We start from the raw sequence: 21,911 nt of genomic DNA, 5'->3' as shown, positions 1-21,911 counted from the left end.
CCTCATGTACTCCAACTAGTTTCATAACAAACTCTCCTAGACTATGGCATATTTAATGAGAACGCAGATGATCAATTGCAGCCCTCCTTGCATGGTTAACTCAATCAACAAACTACTAATGACTCCAGCATGTTACAGCTTTTTTGGCTAATGAGAACCGCATTGACCAGATTTTTCCCTTTCTCCCAGGATCAAAAGCCAATATGGAACGAGTTCTGGTACAACTGTAACATTAGCCTGCAAGCAAAACGCTGACCAGCAATGGCAGGACGCAGCCTGAGTGTCGTTAGGGAGAAAAAACATCTCCCAGCCTTGTGGGCCAGCCTTTTCTGAACCTTTCCATAGTGTGCATCTGTCTGGTGTAACCAAAGCCCTGAGACAGAGAGCTGCAGCAGAGCTTCCACCTTGGTGCATGGCATTTTGAGTCAGAAAAGCCTTTTGTTCCCAGCACGCTGGCTGCACAACCTCCTGTCCCACCACTCCTCCTCCTCACCACATCCTGATGCAGGGTAATTTGGAGCAGGTGAGAAGTAAATACCCTCTGCTTCCTCTTTCTTCCACTCCTTTGCTGCCTGTTGCAGCAATTTGCACTCAATTCCATTTCTTCTTCCCTCCTCCTTCAAACAGAAGTCACTTGACCATGGAAAATCTAGCAGCTGACCATGCTCTAAGTGAAAAGCAGTATTTACTGCAGAGCCTGAGGACTGAGATGGGGAAGAGCTCATCAGGTGTTATCTTGCCTGTTACCAACCACTGTTAAACAAAGATTCGCTCCCACAGAAAGCAACAGAAACAATTCAGTGGCTTCAGTCATCTCTGGACTAGGGCTTTGTTTCCTTATAAAATAACCTTCAGTTCCCAGTACTGTCTGATGTCTAAAATGACCAATTTCTGAAATAGACTTTCCATTCTGTACCCTGGAGGAAATGCTGCTTGCTGTCTGACCAATTTCTCTCCACCAAGAGACCTTGATTCCATTTTCAGTTACACTTATTATTTTGCTGGGTGACAAGTCACTTCCTTTCCACAGTCCTTCACTTCCCTCTGTCAAACAGGGATAACACCGAATGTTTTGTTCTCTAGGAGTTAAAACCGCTACAGGTATTGGTTTGCTTTGAGCAGCTTCACACTGCACCACCTGAGAGCCATGCATTCTGCCATCCCTGGCTGCAACCAAGCCAAAGCAAGAGGGAAAAACACACTGGGTAAAAAGGGGAGAGAGAACAAGTAATTAGGACTTGTGAAGCAACTGGAAAGCATCAATTCTCCAAAGCTTCTTTTCAGACTAAGCTAATTTGCCAGTATCATTTTGAACAAAAAACATGTAGAATGCACACAGCTCATCAATAGGAATTGTGTTCCTTCCTCTTTAAAAGGTGCTCCCCAAACAGCTCTCTCCACCTTAAAAGGCTTAAATATTAAATATCATTCAGCCAAGTCATAGTGGGGGTCCACACTTTACCTCATTCCTCTCTTAACTATGTCCTCAGGCCAGCTGCCAGGAATTCAGACACATAATAACTTCCCTGGGCTGAGAACTCTTCACCTCGGGCATGCTCTGCTCTTATCTGCAGTGGGAAATGTTCCCATTCATTTCATGGTCCACTCTGACCACAGCACTCCTTGCTTCACTGACTTTCCCCCTGCCTTATTCTCCAGGTTCAAACTTCCCAGCCTCACCTGCAAGCCCATGCACACCCTTATTCCAGTTGCTTCCTCCTCCCTCTTAATTTCGGCTTAGCTTTCACCCTACACCATCAAAACTCTGTCCCCTTCTCCTTCCCATGTCTTCTCCTGTACCACCATTCTCTCCCTTGCAAAGCCTGATCCATGGAGCTCCCTGCCTGCATGGTTAAAGGAATGTCCAAGTCATTCCAGGCTTTATTCTCCTGGGCATTAAGAATCCAGGTCTTGAAGTATGTGACCAGCAGCTCCTGCGTGTGGCTGCAGTCTAAAGTAAATTAGTTAGAGCAAAAATGACTTTGCCACTGCTCTTGCTTTTCTGTTGTAAATGAAACAGGGCATTAGCACAGCCAGTTTTTGTACTATGGGACTCCTTCAGATTGCTTTTAAGTTCATTAAGTGCCAGCTTCAGGAAGAAAATGGTAGCATTTGATTTATCGGTACACCGGGAAAAGGATGAAGTAAGCCATAAATCTAGTAACAGCAGAGTTACTCCAGCTCACTGCAAGCTAGTCCCAAGGAGCACCTAGATTCCAGTCCAAGATTAGCACATATACCTGACATCTGGGGCAAAACCTTCCCTTGCTGCTTGCCTCAGTTTCCCAACTCAGAATAAGACAATGCTAACTGTGAAGCTGAATGGAGTTACATTTGCCAGACATACAAATAGGAAATCATTTACTCACAAGTGTCCATGGAGACAGTGTTATCAAGCAACACACCTGTATATGTCTCTAGGATACATAGAAAAGAACCAAAGTGGAGGCATTCAGACAGTCCTACAGTTACCACACTGCCTTAGCCCATGAGTGATTTTGTTCTGTTACAGACTCCCTGTGTGAGGCTGGGCAAATCATCAAATCTTTCCCCATCTGTACAACAGAAAACCAATCCATCCTTCCCCATTTGCTTTGTTGTCTTAGGGCTACTGGCATTACAAGCTTCATAGGGCCAGAAAGTGATTCCTTCTGGATATGCTTACAAAAGTGAACTGACAGAGCCTCAGATTCAGCTGCTGCAGTACCAACACAAATAATGGGCCACCAATACATTAATGTTGGATAGACCCAGGCTTAGTGGCAGAAAAGAAGGAAACTGCTTACCAGGAATGGATTATTTATGACTTCTGATGCAAATATGAGAAAACTGATGAATTTTCTGCCTGATTTTTTGTCCCTTTTTTTTTGTTTCCTTCCAAGAGTGGAGAGGAACGACCAGAAGGTTCTCTGAACAAAATGAAACTACCACCCAACAAATGACCTTTCCTCAGTGTCTTATAAGTACCTGTCAACTTCAGGAGTGCCACCACAATCGAATGGAGAGATTTAAAGCCAGACTATTCATTAGAGAGCAAACTATTATTCTAGAGACTTAAATGAGTTGGCTAGTGGCCAGCCTTCCTTACTGTTTAGGTACCACTAATAAAATAGAAAGTGGCTGCCATTTGGTTTGCACAAAAGCACAGAAGAGAACAAAGTCTTTTAAGAGGAACAAGAACCGGGCTGTTCAACTGACAATGGTCTGACATCTTCACAAGATGGTATGAAGGGGAAGCAGATACACAGCATAATCAGGGAATCACCCAAACAAGCAGAAGTCTGTAAACACCAGGTATAGCCTCTATTTTATGGCATCACTATCAACCAACTAAGCACATTATAATGAATGCATTCAGGAAATAAAGAGGCTGGGAGGGTATCTCAATAACTCCAATCTTCTTCTATACAATAGGTACTACTGACTTCCTATATACAGTTCTGAATTAGAAGCCAAAATATTCTCTTCTCTGATGTAGCTCACATTTGCATTAAATGCTAACATTTCAAAGTAGGAGTTACAAACCTCACCATTAATCACGTGGTTTGTATCAAATGATGTGTCACCTTTATCTTTCCCAAGCCCTTTTCTCAGGATAACCTTCTTCTCAAGTTCCCCTTCATTTTGTATGATTTAGATTGTTATTTACGATGACTAGGACAAAAATAAAAGGGACTAACACAAGCTCTGTTATACAACATCCCACATATCTGTACAGTGCAACAAAGAATAGCACTTCAGCTCTTTACCCTGTTATAATACAAGTACCACCATACTGGGCAAGAAGATCTCTGCAAGATAGCATTTGTGCAATGTAATCTCCTTGTTTCACTGGTGTCTATGATGATGATCAACATCATCAGGTCGTTTGATTCTAATGTAGAGAACTAGTAATCAAAATCCTCAGGCACTTGGATGACTCTGAAGCCCCATGCCTTCCAAAACATTTTCTTGGGTGAAATAACCTCCTTCTGCAGGTGGCAAGTTTTAAAAGACAGAGACCATCCCATTACTTCATCACTGTATCTCCTATAGACCTTATCCAGATCCTCAACACCACCACTACACAAGTCTACTAAATTATGACCAAGATGTTCTTGCTACTATGCATCCAAGTGGCTCAATTTTGCATTAAAACCTTTCCATACCACATTTGTTTGCCAGTGACACAAAAACTGCTGTAAGGCAGCCTGAGATTTCTGCTGCCCTCTTCCTCTCCCCCACACTGCAGGATTTTGCACATTACAAAGAAAATGACGCTTTCCATGCTCTACTCCTAATGTCTTTGAGATGTGTGTGCTTCAAGTCCTGCCCTCCACATTTAAAGTGGCTGCTTTCCTGCATTTGGGTTGTGTTATGCCAGCATAGGTGTTTTTCACTTCAGTTGGCTGGGAATAGGCACTTCTGTTAATAAGGTCTCTGAGGGATTCCATCTTCCTCTTTGTTTTCCAAGAGGTTTCTGCCATGTTCCTTCCACTCTTATTTACTCATCAGTCCGTTTGAAAACTTACTGTTCTCCAGCACTAAAGCGGAAGCTTGTGGTTACTCGTGGCTTTCACAGAGGAAGGGTGCATTTCAGATGACACACAGTAAAACAGTCTGACCGTGTGTAAAAATAAGATTATAGCTCATAACCCATGGTTCCAAGCAGTCCAGCTCTGCCACAGATAAGGGAGGCTGAGGAGGCTTAGGATGCAAATTGAGCACTTTTTCCTTCAAAACCTACCCAGCTGCTGAAGATGCAAAAGGCAGTTTTAGGATTAACTTTCTGGTGCAATTTGTTTCCATCAAACTTTGCTTGTGATGATTTCGCTGAGTGGGTCCAGAATCTGTTACAGTAAAACAGGTCGAAGTGGATATGGTAAAAGATATTTCCATTCTTCAAAGGCAGAAAAACAATTTTTCCTCTTTTCTGACTGGATACAGTTAAAGAAGATTACAGCTGGGATGATTGCTTTCAGCAGCCGAGCGTTTGACCTATAATGCTGTAAAAATATAACTAACCCTTCATATATTGCTTGTCAAGAATTTTCCCCTACATGCTTTCTGTTTTTCTTAGTCTCCTTTATAAGGAAAATTTGCATATGAAGATTGCTTGGCCTACTTCAAGATCAGACAGAACAGATTGTACTAAATAGAATAGAACTACAGTTCAGAACTATGCCTGGTCATCTTAACCACCCAAGAGAGCGTGCCTTGAAAACAAACAGGGTGAGGAAAGGACATAAAAGGAAAGATCATGTCTCTTCCTTGTGTCCAAAAAGCTGAGAGAGCACTTAAGTGGCCTGCTCATTGAAAGATGCCAAACAGCAGCAACAACACACATTCACCACTTCCAAAACTGAATCCATACTGTAAGAGCACAAATGGGGAGGCTGCAAATCAATCAGTCTGATGTGCCCTCCAACAGGAGACAGCACCATGTTTTGAGCTACCGCAACATGATGCACAACAGCACCACATTACAGAGCTGCCTTCCTCACACATGGACCTTTGAAGCAGAGGGAAACGTTTGTGCAGAAGCCCAACCTAGTGCGAACGTGTTGACAAAGCTCAGAGGAAGCAGCTATCCCACATAGAGACTTTTTTACTCCCCCTGCAACAAAGAAGGAGGAAAAGAGTGCAGGCTCTGAGAGGTTCCCAGTGCTGCTGCTTTGTGTAACTAGCAGCTTTCACTGCAAGCACAGAAAGGTAATTTAACTCTCTCATGTCCATATATAAAGTTCTACATTAGCCTTGCACATCACATCAGATGCAGCACGTGCTTTGGGCAGTTCCTAAAGTACAGATTGCCAAGAGCTGAAAGGAGATTTAAACCCCACTTTCACACAGTTTTTCCCTAAGCATGTGCCACTTGCCACTGCCCAGTGCCAAGGCTACAAGGCAAGGACCTGATGCTCCAACCCTTGTTGCTTATTGCTGCCAACACCACTGCAATACAGAGCAGCTGCACATCACATCCTAATGTGCCACAAAAAAACAGCCCTACTCAAAGTGAAGGTCTTCAAGTACCCATGTCCCACATCACTCAAGGGAGATGCATCCCAGCTTTCCCCATCATCAGGGAATAATCCCTCCCTTTCCTCAAAAGGCCTTTGTTCACATACAGAGCAGCCTCAGCATGGCCAGCTAAGAGCTGATGGGAGCTCAAAACCACACGGCAGACACTGGGATTGCCTTGTGATTTTTGGTGGTGAGCTGCTGATGACTTAGAGCTTGGCACATGATGGACCAAGTTAACGCAGTTAGGCACAGAACAGGTCCTGTGCAACTCCTTACTTGCCACTTGAAGTTTAACTTTGCCTGTTTACTTTTAATTTAATCTATTCTTTTGATCTCTCTTCCTCTCCTTTCCCTTGTCTCCCCGAGTTTGCTGACACAGTAGAAGCATGACAAGCTCAGACAGGCTAACCTACTTTTTTCTTTCTCTCTTGTACATGTTAACGCTCCCGCTCTTCTACCTAGCATATGAAAGCATATTGCAACTATCATTATAATGATACTTCCAGTAGTCCTGTGAAGTAATTCCCCCAACTGACAGGTGAAGAAACTCGGAGGCACACTGAGCTCTTCAATTACTTGCCCCTCCAGCTTACAGAGGAAGCCAGCAACACAAGTGGAAATGAAACCCAACAGACTTCTGTTTTTCTTGGTCCCAATCTATATAAAATTATTATAACTCTACCCATCACAGGTCTGTCAAATACCTGCAGTTCTAAATGCACTAGTAATAGCAAAACTTTAGATATCCATTACACTGACTTACAAAGAACACTCATCACCATGTCCTGTGTGCCTTCACTCTTTGCTGCTGCTTGCTAGTTTGGATTCATGGGGTTCATGCTGCCTCTAAAGCTCAAGGCATGTGTTAACAGAAAGAGACTGCAGGTACCTGCTTTTGGCAGCCTAAAGCCTCTATACTGCATGGAATAGTTTGTTTACATGTTAAGCCATGGAATGTGCTCCATTTTTTCTACTTTTAGCCTGAACTCCCCCATGCTCTGGACTCAGTTCCCTGCCTGTGCTCACGTTTGGGAGATTCAGCTGGACTTGGCCAAGTTCAAACTAATGCCTAACTGAATTTCATCATAAGCACAAATATCACTCAGCCAAGCTGTTTTCTCTCTACGTGTGGAATAATTCAGTGCTAAGTCACGAGCTTGATTTCACAGAGATTAGATTTCCAGTTATGATACCGAGTAAAACCCAATATCCATCACTCCCTCTGGGGTACTGAACGATCTTCAGCGTTCACAAACCCCAACTTCCAAAAGCAAGTATACACTTAAAATCAGTCCCAAATTACTTGAATTCAGATACTGACACCCTTGGGGTTAATATTCCCAAAGATCTTCTGTGCAGCAAATCGTGCCTTTATTTTATGAAAGCTGAAATGAGAACCTTATCTTGAAGCTTAGTCTGAAAGGCAAAAAAATCCGACTACTACTAGAAGCGAATGATAGTATCCAAAGTGGAATTTGGACAAAGCGTATAACGTATAGCAGAGCACTCAAAAAACCTGAAATCATATTAATTTTTGAGGTAAGTTACTTGAGCACCATTTAAATCCCTGTATGGGCTTTTTACTTCACAACCAAAGCGGCTTTAATGAGGTTGCACTAAATTTAGTTTGGAAGCGAATCAAGTTTAAATGAAAGGAAAACACTTTCACCATGAACAAGAGTGACCACAAAGGGGTTCAGTGCAGTTTAACTAATGCATTTTATGTATGCATCATTAGTTTAATACGAATTAACTTCTGACTGTTCCAGTGTAGACAAGCCCACAGTTCTTTACAACTAAATGTGTAATAATACTCCCTTTGTCTTGTCAGTTCGAACAGTGAGCTTTCTGGAGCAATTGTATTAAACACACAAGTCATACTACACTTAGGCCGGGATCTCTTGGGATTCAGATCCATACAGCTCCTGCACATAAGCAGTATCCTCTTTGGACTACTCTTGTGAGTCAAGTTACTCACACACATACCTGCAGCATCAGGTATGACAAATGAAAACCTTAAGCTTCCTAGCATCACAAGCAACACATTCTCACATATGCACTACTAACACCAATAGTTCCATCCATGGTCTCCCACACTAAAACACCGGGTGGACCCGTGTGTGAGTATTGCAGTTCTAATGTTTAATTATCTTGAACACAGTGATATCCACACCATGCTAGAAAGAAATCAATTCTCCCTTTGCTCTCAGCTATAAATGCATGTATTCCGTAATCAGCCTAACAGAACAGACATATGGGATTGTACATCTGGGAAGCATATGAGAGGTCTTCTCATATATAAAATTATGTTGCAAAGCATCTCTCGCTGACACGGCTTTAGGTACTTTTCCTTCATTTGCATGCTGGAAAATTTGATGGTTTTGCTTTATAAGATATTAAATAATAACCACCAAGTTGCATTTCTGGGATGCTTTTTACTCCTAAAATCTCCCACTCCACCTTATGCATCTTATCTGCAGTATTTCTTTGACATGCTTGTCCTCTATTTCTGCCATTAGCCCTGGGACTCATTTCTGAAAAGAGGCTGCCTCTGGGGTTAAACTGGGCACACGAATACCCTTTTAGGACAGATATTAAAGGGTGAAATATCACAAGACCTCTAGAACAGCAAGCGGACATGAAGGAAATGAACTGGATTCATAAACGGCTTCAGTGCTGATGGTCTGAGGGGTTTCTAAAACCAGAGGAGGAGAATTCCTAGTGCAAAGCAGCTCCTCAGGAAGGCACTGTCAGCACCAGTGGCTCAGAGAAGACAGCAAGCAGAGCTGCATCACTGCCTGGTGACAGCCTCCAAAATGATGCCAGCACATCACAGGCTCATAGTAAACCAAAAACCATAGTCATCTTCCCACCCAACATCTGATTTTCCTTTCCTTATTCCACTGGTGACAAACCAGTATGGATCAGGCACCCTGGGCAATTAAGAAATCAGACCACAAGGTATTGTGCTCAACCACAGGATGGCTGCACCATACTGCAGTTAAGCACTTGTATTTTTCCCTTTCTCTCCCAGTTTTATCTTGGAGGCCCAAAAATCATTTATAGGAGCACAGGGTCTCTTCTGTGGTGGAACTGCCTTTCTTTTCCTCCCTCCCTCTGTTTTAGGAGAGTGGCGATGCTATGAAAAGACCGGATCTTGTTTTATTTTATTGCTATTAGGGGCAAAGTAAAAAGAGTGAGACCTATAAACACAAAGATGCCAAGATACAAGGAGACTACATGCTTGAACACCCAGCCCTGGCTGCTTTGTTCCATGAGTAATAACCAGCACGTTGGCGGAGGTCATATATATATGCTTGCCACAGTGCAGAAAGTGGAGATGTGAAAAGATACACTATGCCAAAGGATCATTTCATTTCCTATGGCACAGCATCCCTCTGCCCCCTGCACAAATCATAAACCTTCTTTATATTCACAGTTCTCCTTTGAATTGATACCTCCTGTTCCACTTCTTCTTGTCTCTACAGCAGTAGGTGCTACAGAAATGCTTCTGAGTGATTCAGTGCAGAAAACATTCGGGGGGAAGAAAAACATTTATGGCTGTGTGACACGGACCCACTTAGAACCCAAATCACACGGCAAGTAACAAGACTTAACTATAAGGTTTGAATTCAGGCCAGACTGGTGTAAGTTTCACTGCATTCAGCCATCCTAGGCTAATTTAGTGCTTTCTGTGGCAGCAGCTCCCAGCAAATCACCTGGAAATCTCATACACTTCAACTCCAGAGCACTCTGCATTCCTCTGAAGCTTGACCTACCCAGCTGGCCTCACTGCCCTGACCCACAGCAGTAACCCCAGGCCAGGTACTCCTGCGTCAAACGCTCTGAAGTATGAGCCCTACATTTCCAAGGAAGGCAGTAACTGTGCTTTATGTGAAGCTCATGTTCTGATATAGCTCCTTAAAGCTGCCTCTCCCCTGCAGGAGAACAAAATAAACTCAGACCTGAACACCAAACTTTGGTCTGAATTGCAGAGTCCAAACACTCAGTCTAGGAAATCATTCAGTAGCATCATATTGGAGAGCCAGGGTTTGCTTCTTGGTGCTTCCAGTTTCACAGGACTCATTGGCTATTGCTCACAAATCCAAGGTGGGAAGAGGTGGGTCTGTAAAACACTGCACAGTGTATCCCAGGATTTGCATGCATCCCGAGCACGTGGTACTAAGTCCAGGGTTTCCCAACAGATTTCTCCACAACCCACTGAGTACGCAGTGCTCAGCCTTTCTGTGCGGGGAACTGGAAGCAACATGTTTGCCCTAAAGAAATCCTATGCTACTGATGAACCATATGGGGCAGGAAAGACTTCAGCTACACAAGCAGGTCACAAGAATACACCCCACTTATTTCAATAGAATAATGAAAAGGGCCCAGTGCTTAAGCTTAGTATTTGTGCTGACACATCATTTCAGTTTCACATTATTGTCTATAAAAACCAAAGAGGAAAGAATATACAATACGATGCAAAATAAAATACACCAAAATAAAGGAAATCCATCAGCCCCATCACCGTTATGGTCCAAAATGAGCTTTCAGCACAAACCCTAAGTCTTTGTCTCTCCACATTCCACGACCCACATTTCAACAGATTAAAGCAGCTGTGCTCAGATCCAGAACACTTCTAGGCCATCAAGGTGAGACTTTTCATTCAGGCTCATAAACTAGGACGTCATTGGAAATGCTTTAGAAGCCTAGCAAAATGGTAATACACATACCAGTATGTGTGACCAAAGGGATTACCCCAGAATGGCTCACCTGATTAGTTATACAAATGCCTTTCCCCCCCCCCCCCCTTCTTTTTCCCCTCTTAATCCAAGACCATGCAGATGCCAAATGAGAGTATGGAGCAGGGGATGCAGTGGAATGTCTGAAGGCTACAGGCTTGGGATTTATATTCCATGTTGAATTCATTGTTCTCCCTCCTACCCCCGCTGCCCTCTAAAATATGCTGCAGCCATGACAGAAATAAATTAGCCTGAGGTACAGGTCACACCTTCAAGGGCAGTAAGCATTCTGGGTAAAATCAATAGAGAAGATGGGAGTCTCTAACAGCTGAAGCAGAAAGAATGACGCATTGATAGCTTTACATATACCCAAACAAAGGCACTTTGGAGAAACCCTAGTCCCTGCTGCCTTGTGAACACAAAGCTCATTTCTTCAACCACCTGAACCCCAACAGCAACACAGAGGCGATTCAGAAAGGCACCCATTTCTTTGGGGAATTTGCATAGTGATGCAGAAAATCCTATTTCTTTGCATGTCTGCTGAGGAAGGAAGGGAATCCAAATGCTGAGTTGTGGCCCAGGTTGCAACTCCCAACTACAGAGAGCAGAATCTGCACTGAACTTCAGCTTAAAAGTTTGCAGCACTTTCCAACCTCTTAAGTGGCTGAAACTGAACTCAAACAAAGAATCCCCTGAACTTTGGTGAGCACAGAAACGAGTCCAGGAGGCACCAAGAGACACTAATACTGTGTACTGCATTCACCACTTTCCATTGGGATTTTAAAGCGATGGATAATATATTCAAAATTACCCATTGAGAACCTTAAAATCAGGCTTCAATATGTACAAATCACAGTTGAAATAAGCTGATACCAGGATATGGGACATAGGGAGATCCATGCAGAAGTCCAGTGGGTTTTGTTAATGCCCCTATAGTGAGTTAAGTATTAACTCTCAGAGTGAGGCACACAACCTGTTCAGACACTTCATGGATCCCAAGGGGTTCCTACCTGTGTTTTCAGGTTCCTGAAAGCTTTAAAGCCTGATCTAGTCTCTCACAATACTTCTAATAATAGGACTTCAACACCTCGGTCCTGCAGGAGTTTCTGACATTGCTACCCAGGGGGTTCTCAATAGACAGAGCTAAAAGCTTTTCTCCTCCTCTGTCCCTCCCACACTTCTCCAGAGACAGCTTTGGCCCCAATGCAGCAGGATCTAAATCCAAATGAACCCTGATGTTGTGCAAAGCCAGCAAGAAAGTGTTGCACGTGTAACTGTCCTCTCCAACCAACCTTGATTGGTTTGAAACCACTCGCAACATGAATGTTTATTGCTCTTTCATCATTAGACTCACACTTTCATCTATGGTGAAATAGAGCGCAGTGTTCAGCTGTATTTGTACTTACATTTGTGCAGTCTGTGAACAATATGATAAATAGCATTGCTTTCATTTCCACTGCTACCTGCAAAAATAAATGGAGGAATTCACCATTAATACCAGTGCTGCACTGAAGGATTGTCTTTTGCTTACAGGTCCCTTTTCTCTATCCCAGATGTGGTTGCATGTGGCAGTACCTGCAACATCTAGGAAAAATTACACTAAAATCAACAGCTTGAGGAAAAACACTCCTCAGAAATCATCCATGTCTTGCTGCTTCTGCTCTGAACACCTTTGCAACTTCAGACATCTACTTGAACCCACCAGTACACAGAGAAAAGAAAGAGCTTGCTTCACTTTCATCAGTGGAGAAGAGGATGCATTACTTAAGCGCTTCGTAACAGTAGACCCCTGGCCCTACAGTAACCCTGAGTGCTGAAGTTCCACCTGTGGCTATGACTGGCTAAGGAACAGACCTCAGCAAGTGGTGACCGAGGGGACAGGTCCAGATGTGAATCCTTCAGAGTAGTGGAGCTGTAAAACTCCACTGGTAGAAAGGTGTTACCTGTAAACACACAGCCTCCATCAGAGCTTACAGATGAGGGAATCGGTTTTACTATGAATCTGTAAAGATGTTTTTTAGCCAGACCATGGGCTTTCAGCTCCTACATGGCTCATTCCCTGCAGCTACTTTCACACACTACTCTTGGGCTCAAGGAAAGTGGGGAAAGAAAGGCACATTCAAGATCTTCTCAAGAATGATCCAGGATCATCTGCCTCAAAACACACATTAGACAGAACAGCCTGCAGTGACTTGCCCTGCTGTTCCTTGGTTCTTCTCAAGGATGAAAGCACAGGTTACTGCCTGCGATACTCTAAAATACTGCCTGAGGTACCATTATTATCTTTTGCCTTGCACTTCTATGCTAGATATGAAAAAAATACAGTTGCACATTCTCACATGTAGTGCAAACTCTGTGCTTCCTCAAAAGAGAAGCTATGTCATCTAATGTAGCTTTCTCTAAAACAAATCATCCCCTATTTGTTTTATACTTCCCTGCCTGTAGTGATACAGAAAGTCCTACCCAGTTTTGGAGAACATTCCAATAAGCACAAGGGTACATTATCTGAACAGATCACATTTAGCATCTCTAGGTCAAGAATGACCCATTAGAGATAAACCCATTTGGGGTCTGTTATTCTATTGCAGCGCCAGACACAAGCTGGCTTACTTCGCTGAGTGACTTAGCCAGGGTGTTTCAGATGGGTCTTGACATCCTGATAACTCAAAATGCTCTGAGCAACCACCATCTTCAAAAGAGGCCTTGATAGGGTGTCCCTGTGTAAGCACTAAAACAAGGGAACTGCCACAATTAACCACACCAGAGACCCAAGACCACTGTGCTTCTGCTCTGCATGTCCTAGATAGGGACAAACTCACAGCAAAGGTAACCTTGTGCTCAAACAACATATCCCATTCTCGCACTTCTTGCTTTCTCTATTCAGATTTCACCTCTGTCTATTGATTATCATTGGTTTCAGAAGATATGCTTCCATTTCAGAGAGCAAGATGGAACTTGGAGGAGATGCACTGTGAGTTTTTCCCCATTTAAGCTGTTCAAAAAGTGAGGATTCAACACACAAATGAAAGAGAAAACCATGCTACACACATTTGCAGCAGCTTGCTTCATTCTGGAGGTAGATAAAAGCTTAGACAGACCCAGATGTTTCCAGGGACTATGGAATTCCCCTCTTCTGTTTTAAGAATAAAGAAGGATGTAAATGAAACAAATGAACAGTATTGGACTTGCCTTGGAATACCTGGGAAGGTGAAGAATGAAAACAAAAACAGGGAGATGCTAAATAGCTTAGTGGCTAAAATCTGGCCAATACTCATTTAATGGACCGTTTTATACATCACAGGTAGGGTTGTTAAGACCTGGGCTCCATGGCCTAAGAGTTGTTTTCCACTTCTAACTTCTGCAAGTGTAGAAACTGCAAAATCCCAACCCTAGGAAGGGAAATGAAATAATCCAAAAACATTTCCTGTCCCTAATTATATTTTGCACGTGAAGCGGATTCATGCAAAGCTGCTGGATTTGAATACCTGAAAATGAACAATAGCACAGGGAATGCCATGCTGTTCTCATCTGGATAAGGACAATATTTTACCTTGCTAATGTCATTAAAAGGATCTCAGCTGAATCTGCAGGCCTAAAAGTTAGCATTCAAAACTCAGATCAGGACGTGCAGTGTTGCAGCCTGGGTTTATCACTCCTCTGGAAGTACGAGGCATTTTCCTTCCATGAATACACAAAGTACCTTACAAAACACCCTCCCGGTCACCCTCCCCATTTCACAGCTAAGGAAATGGAGGTGCTGTATGCAAAGAGGGGAGAGACTCTGTCCATCTGCAGCACAACCCTGCCTGCCTCCATAATCCCCTGCAGGTTGCTAAATCAAAGAGGAAAAATGCAAAGAAATTTTCCCATCCTCCTCTCACCCAAAACTTCCTTGGATCTCAGGGGATAAATGTAAGGAAAGATCAGAGAGCTTCAGCTTTGGTCATTTGCAGATTCCTTCTGCTTGGCCTAGCTGCTCCCCATCCCTCCATGTACACGCCGCAGGTAATCCCGGTGGGAATCAGACAAGAGACCCGGTGTAACCCAGTCACTTCTCCTCTGTTCTCACCCTTTGCAAGGAGATGCTGAGCTTTCTTTTGCAGAGTGGTGAGCAGCAGGAGCAGAACCTATAGTAGTCTGAGAAGATATTATGCACTTCTAATCCTGAAACCAGGAGTATGCATCATAACTAACCTGATGCTCTTTATTCTTTGCATGGGAAATCAACTTCCAGCTTAGAGTAACCAAGTAAGGAATATAGAGCTTTTAAACACGTGAAAGTCATACACTGAAAGCTGTATATAGTCTTCACACTTACAGGATTAAATGCTAACTTTTGATAAGCAACAGAACCATTCTGAAGAGCACAGGGCAAAATTTAACACCAGAAACTGCCAAATGTTGCTGGCCTACTTCAAACAATCATTAACTACAGACAGTTTGTAATGATTTGAGGCCATTTCACTTCTTATTCAGTGGTCACTTTGTTTCTTGACCATTTGGCCTATGCTCAGAAAAATCTTATTTAGGCAGCATTAAGTCACAAGAAAGAGTTATTTCCCCCCCCCCCCCCCCCCCCCCCCTTTCTAAGGCTGGGAATATTACAAAGCCTCAAGAGACAGGAGTTCGAAATACGCCTTTCAAACCCAAAAAGTAGAGAGCACTTACAAAGCTAAAAGCGCAATAGTCTGCTACATTAAACCATGTTGTTATCAAGTAAAAATTGCTTTCTCTCACCCCTCTCACAGTTTTGCAATTCATTTTCCAGATAGAACTGCGAATGTATTAAAAGGCAAACCATCTCTGCCGAGGCTGGAAAAGATCACATGAACAAGCCACAAGATTTGCTTGATAACATACAGAGTTTATTATTCAAGGACGAGTCTCATTTTCAGCTCTAAGGGAGAGGGCGGGGAGAGAAGCGGGAACAGTCTTTTAAAGCACACACACGCACGCTGGAAGCAAAGGATTGCATTTATAGGAACCACTAAGAAAGAAGAAAGGAAAGGGAAAGGAAAGAGAACGAACCTCTCTGCTAAGCAGCAGCTCAGGTTCTCACAAACTAAGCTCAGCTCCCCACAGATCTCATCACGTTTTCACTTCGACCAAGTTTACCTTTCTCAGAGAGGCTGAACAATCAGAAAGCTGCTAAACTTCTGGCAAAGTTCAGATGGGAAGGGGATACAGGAGAGCAGAAACCAAAAGCATTAGTTCAAAGCCAAAAGCTGCTGGGAAAGTTAGTTTCTCTGCACCCCTTTACTGACCTAAGAAGTCTTCATTTCACAGGTAGCAAAGTTTGTCTTCCTTCTCCACTGCAAGATTCACACTTGCATGCAGGCACACTGCATTACTGAGAGTGATCATCAAAAGAATAGTGTTTCCAATCTTCCGGTGACTAAGGAGGGAAAGAAAAATGCAGTCCAGCCAGGTACTGTTTCTTCATGAAAAGTAAATCCGGCATCCTGGAATGAGTTCAAACATAGGGCTTGACAGGCAAAGGAGAAAAGCTTTTTCACTGAGCATGCTTAGTCCTGCACTGCCTGCACACTTAATGAACATTACTTCCTTCCCAGTGGTTACTCCTAGTAGAAATCCACACCCCCTACTCTTCAGAAGTCAGGAATGCGGCTGTAACCAAAGTCCAGAAAACATGCCCGACACCCAGACAAGGCCCCACAGATCAATAAACTCAGGTTGTGACCCACAGGTCAGTTTGTCAAACAGGACATCAGGGTGAGTTTTTTCTACACTTGGTATAGTTTGCTTTATGCTTCAGCTAATGCTACTCACTCCCCAGAGAAAATAAAACTGCACTGGCTTTTAAAGAATGATTAAATGCTTCAATAACAGATGGGAATTCTCTTTCAAATCCTGTCTTTGCAAACCTGCTTGAAAGTGAGGAAAGAACGCTGCAGAAAGAAGTTTGTCCGATAAAATTAGGTCAGTAGATTCCTGAACAAAAGCGATTTGAATTTGTCATAGGTAAGGAGTATCTGGTGACCCAAAAAAAAAGGTGCCTTTTATTTACTTAGGGCCTAATCCTGTTCCGTTTGCAATCACAGAGAGTTTTGTCATTACCTTCAATGGGAAGAGTGCTGGGGTTTTAGATTACAAATGCTTTCAGGCAAGAGCTGCGTTTACTTCAGTGACCTGTACAGGACAGACTGGTTTTGGCACTTCAATTTGCAATTTACTCTATTGCTGTGTCTGAGTGTTCCAACCCCGTGCAGCAGAAACCCCCCCTCTCACAGAAGTCACTGGAGTTGCTGAAGAAAAGCAATTCTAAACAAAATTGCATGTGTTATTTTTAAAGCTTTCCATTATATTTCGAGCTTTTCAGTGGCTTTCCATTTTTTTCCTTGAGGTTACACTTAGCTCTCACATCTCAATTCTCCTCCACAATAGGACTTAGAAATTTAGCCTTTTTGTAATGAAGCCTATGCTGGCCCCGGCTGCTGTGTCACTGCCTTCATAAAAACACCAAGTGTTGTAAGAGTTATAATGAAATAACAAAAGCCATAACGTTGTCAGAGGAAGGAGCACTAAGCAGAATTACAACTGAATGGGCCATTATCACTCTAAGACCTCTAAGATAATGAATATTGCTCTGCATTGTAAAATAGGTTACAACTCGATCGTGACCTTTGTGTCTGAGTAACTGCAGACTTCACAAGGCTGTGAGTCCTGGTTTGAACAGGGCAGACCATGCCAGAGATTAAATCTCTGGATTCCAAACGACCCAGACCTTTAGAATATATACCCAGTTTGGATGGCAAACGTTAATAGTGCACATTGGGACTGTATTCACGTGGATAGGTTTCAGAAGCACTGCGGGTCCTTTGCTCCTAAGTGCAACCAAGTGGTTTTGGAGTTCTTGCTGTGTTTTTGGTTTGGGGTTTTTTTTCCAGTAGTTTATTGCTCACATATCCCTGTTCTTCCTGGTTTCATTCAAGATCATAAAAGGAAAAGCCCCAAAAGTGCATGACAAAAACAAGCTGTGGTGTTATTTGCAGCATCCTGAACTCGAAGAGATTTTGGAAATCCCCAGAGTAAGTTTCTTGCAGTTTGGAGAAGCAGCCATGTTAGGCTAATTGAACCCAAATGCACTAACCAAAACACTTTGGTACATTTCCACTTCATATCCCAAAGCTTTCCTTTAGTCAGGAATGCTCCTAAGAGGCAGATAAACTGGAATTTTATCTCTGGGCCATCTCTGCACCATCTTTCAGACACTCTTGTTGGCTGTGCCAAGAACTAAACCTATTAAGTGTTCACTGAGCCTGAGACATTGAAAGCAAGTGGGTAGTACATCTTATTCATGACTAAAAGGAATTACCCTAAAGCTCTGAACTGATGAAGCCAAGTCTTAAACACATGCTCCTTTAGCAAACAGTTGTGGTGATTTCAGACACCCATACCTCCCTCAGTTGTTCGTTACCCTTTCTGCAGCACGGCTGGATGAGCAGGGGATGCGCATCCTTTGACGTGGCATCCAGAAGCTGGAACTGCCACCAGAAGTAGGAGCCAAACCAAAGGACACAGCACTGGTGCACCTCAGGAGCATGTGTGTGTGGCTCTGGGATGGTAACTTGCTAGAGAAATAGTAAGACATGGACACCACAGCTGCCCTCAAAGCGAACAAGTGTTTCAGCCTCCTTGCCACTTACAAGAAAACTGCTGTATGAACAGATATTGAAGCCGTAACCCCACACTATCACCACACATCTCCTCCCTGTACTCCTAGTGATAGAGCTACTGAGTACCTCAAGGCTGCTGTAAGCTCAGGATCCATTTTCCTTGCGAGTACCACAGTGCTGAAGCCCTGGAAGCAAAAGGCACATTGCAAACATGCCGTCTGTGAGTCACACCGGAGGGAGCAGACTGCTGATTCCCTTCATGCCTAATTACCCATAAGCGGTTGGCAAGACGATTTATTTAGCACAGCGTTGGCCTAGCTTTCAGACGAGCCCTGTGTCCAAATGGAAAACACTCTACTTCCAGTTTTCTTCCTGACAGAAAAACCATGCAGGGCATTCAGGTCCACAGAATTATTGCCTCCTGTGAGGGAAAACTCTATGGACCAATGTATGCCAAAGCTGCAATGCCTGTACCTCCAGACAAGCTCAGCTATACATACATATATATATATATGCTGTCCTGACACAGGATTACTGGTTTCTTTGAGGAAAACTGGTATCAGTCCTACCTGTAACTTCAGCTGCAGGATGTCATACGAGGTAACAGTCCAAGTCGAATTTAACTGGGAATGAGACACTTAAACACCCTTTAGGCTCCGCAATTAGGGCCTTGAAAGGGCAAAGAGTTTGGCAAAGGAGCAGAAAAGGTGTCCTATGCCTAGAAGCTATTAGGTGACTCCCAGATGGACCATCAGCAACAGGGAGAGGATAATACAGTCCATGAGTCAGGAAAAGGACTGGGGGAAGGCTGGATAAGTGAAAAGCCTATAGGGAATGGCACAAGCTTTGGACAGAGGAACTACTTGAGGTTTGGGATGCTGCCCGCATATTCTGTTTAACCAGTAAGCTGTGCCCTAAGGCACAGACCTGAAACAGACTTTGGCGTGGCATCAATCCTTCCCAGGGTGGAAGACAGAGCCCACCAGTGCACGTTCACCAAGATCCAAGAGGGAACTATTGTACTTCAGATGTTGCCACTTTTAATGAGAGCCAAATGGCTGCCCCTCCCAGAGCTAACAACTCCAGCTGGGACAGCTTTGCTTCTCTTATCCCCCTAGGATGCATAAAATGCATTTTTGCTCCCCTTCCTGACACCAGAAAAGGCTGGATTGCTTCCCACTGTACTGTGAGAGCTTGAAACTTGGCCATGCTATTTACAGCATCTTCTTTGCCCGTAGGAACTGGAGGCGCATCATGATTTTTCCACCATATGCAAGCAGCAGGCACTACTGCACGTGCCAGCACTACTATAGGGCAAATTCTGCCCTACCTGTCGATGCTTCCTCGTGGCCACTTGAAGCACTACAGTGAGAAAGAAGAGGATTTCCCAAGGGATGCTGCCTGCTGGCTCTGATCTTCATTGTTCCTGGTGTTCAGATGCATCCGTTCTTCAATTCTTAATGGGAAAGGACAAATTAAAGAAAGACTGCAAAGGGTGGGGCTCCATTTCTGGTCCTCTTAAACTGTAACATTAGCTTTTGGCTATAGAGAAGCTTTCCAAAAGGATTTAAGTGACTCAAAGGCCTCAAATCAATTGGGTTTCAGTGGGAGTTAGGCTCCCAGGTTCTGCTGGAACTGCAGAAAAGCATATTCTGCCTGTGAGTGTCTGGAAAACCACCCGGACACTCCCCATTTAACAGCCCCAAGAGATGCTACGGGCATGCAGGGGAGGTCTGGCAGATGGGGAATAACTCAGGGGTGACTTTTAGAGCCTGTCATAGAGGGTGGACCTTGGCCAGCTTCCAGACACCCACTCAGCTGCTCCTCTCACTCCTCCTTAGAACAAAGGGAGAAAAGTCAGATGAAAAAGCTCATGGGTTGACTCCCAGAGGCTGCAGTCCTTCAGGATAAACCTGCTCCGCTATGTGATTTCTATCAGGAGACTGGACTCAGAGGGATGAAACCAACTGTGTGATTGCATACAAAGATTAACCAAACTGTCTAAATACCCAGTCCAACTTCAGAACGTACTAAAAGAGAGGAGTTATTGCGTTTATTTTTTGATGAAACATTAATCTGAGTTGCGTGCTCTCATACCGCTCACCCTTTGCTTCTGCAGCTCCAGATGAACTGGCTGCAGGCCTTTTTAGCAGCATAAGCGTTCTCAAGCAAGCAATTCAAGCTAAGGGCAAGGGAAATGACCCCCTCAGTGAATTGTCTCCCAACAGAGCAGGAGACTACCTGCCAGAAATGACCCCATCACACACATGGCTCAGCCTGCTACAAGGGGGTGTAGTTCTGCAAGGGTCAAAGGGAGTAGCTGTAGCTGCACTAGCTGGGCCAGCCTTGGTCAGCAGTCCATCATTTGGACTTCACAGCAATCAGGAGCTATGGTTCATGTTCCGTTCCCTTCCTGACTTTTCCTTTGCATTTCCCAGGAATCCGGACTGTGTCCTCCTGACCTATAATACTTTTCATTTCCATGAATTAGATTAACGATGATTTTTCAGAGTCTTATTGTAAGATAAAAAACAACAGCAGGCATTTCCTCTGACAACCTACGGTTTTATATTGCAGGCAAAATAAAGTTGATTGAGGGAGGAGAAAAGACAAACTGCACCAGCAACAGCACTGAGCTCAGGGAATGTAATGTTTCCCCTCTCACAGGAGAGAGCTATCTCAAGGCTAAATGCTTTGTGTGCGTAGGTACATATGATAAATACTTGTAGAGAGATGCTGAAGTGCAATTCCTCTGAGGGAGTTGAGCTACATCATTTGTGCTACGTCTCTAACCTCAAACCAGCTGAACTTCAGTAAGACATGGTGCTTAAAAAGAGAGGAAAAAAGGAAAAAATAAAGATTTGTTAGTGGTTTCTGATGTAAAGCAGAAAGGTTTAGAGTTTTGCTTCTGATCAAGTATAACTAAAAGCCATTGCATCTTACTGAGTGGGTTGGATGTGCTCTTGCCAGCATAAAAAGTCTTGCCATGTATCAATCCCTACAGAATTAATGAGTTTGCTGGTACCTAATCCCAGCAAAGGCATCAGTCTGGTAAAGTTGCTTCACTTGAGCAGAACATAGTGCAGTGCACATCAGCATCTAAATATAAAGCTATGATAACCACCACAAGGAGCACTGCAAGGAACAGGACTTTTCAGTCATAGGAATAGGTATAGGAATGAGGCTGGATGCTAAATCTAACTTTACCTCCTATGAATCCTACACAAGGTCAGGTGTTTGTTTTTCTGGTCCCCTTGATCAACCAACCTTAGCAAAGATGGAAGATTTCTTTGAAAGCAATTGCTCCACTCCTCTGATGGGCTCTTCCAACGTAAATTAAACACGTGTGGTTAGCCAGAATTAGAACCTCAGTCTACCAGTTCCCACATGCAAACCTTCAGATTTAGCACTTCCCAGGCACTTTGCAGGAGCTAGCAGTAAAAGTGAGTCCATAAACATCTCAGATTAAAATGACAACTGTCTATATGCACGACAACAGAGCCAAGACATTAAAAAACAAGGCAATAAT

At 43.5% G+C, this 21,911-nt stretch overlaps 1 long non-coding RNA gene across 1 annotated transcript in view; it reads right to left on the bottom strand.

Annotated features, from left to right (window-relative positions):
- The window catches only part of LOC133220271 (uncharacterized), a 36,545-nt gene extending 20,180 nt beyond the window's left edge, over nt 1-16,365 (bottom strand). The window contains exons 1-2 of the long non-coding RNA XR_009727681.1: nt 16,010-16,365; nt 12,152-12,208 (exon numbers count right to left, since the gene is read on the bottom strand). This is a non-coding gene — a long non-coding RNA (uncharacterized LOC133220271). The remainder of the gene's footprint in view (nt 1-12,151; nt 12,209-16,009) is intronic.
- Nucleotides 16,366-21,911: the final 5,546 nt, after the last annotated feature.

This window comes from Neopsephotus bourkii, unplaced genomic scaffold (assembly GCF_033783945.1).
Source record: "Neopsephotus bourkii isolate Nb327-2 ecotype Australia unplaced genomic scaffold, CSIRO-AGI_Nbou_v1 NB_1433, whole genome shotgun sequence".
Lineage (NCBI taxonomy): Eukaryota > Metazoa > Chordata > Aves > Psittaciformes > Psittacidae > Neopsephotus > Neopsephotus bourkii.
The sequence above is the reverse complement of the archived record's forward strand: the minus strand, read 5'-3'. Positions and strand labels throughout refer to the sequence as shown.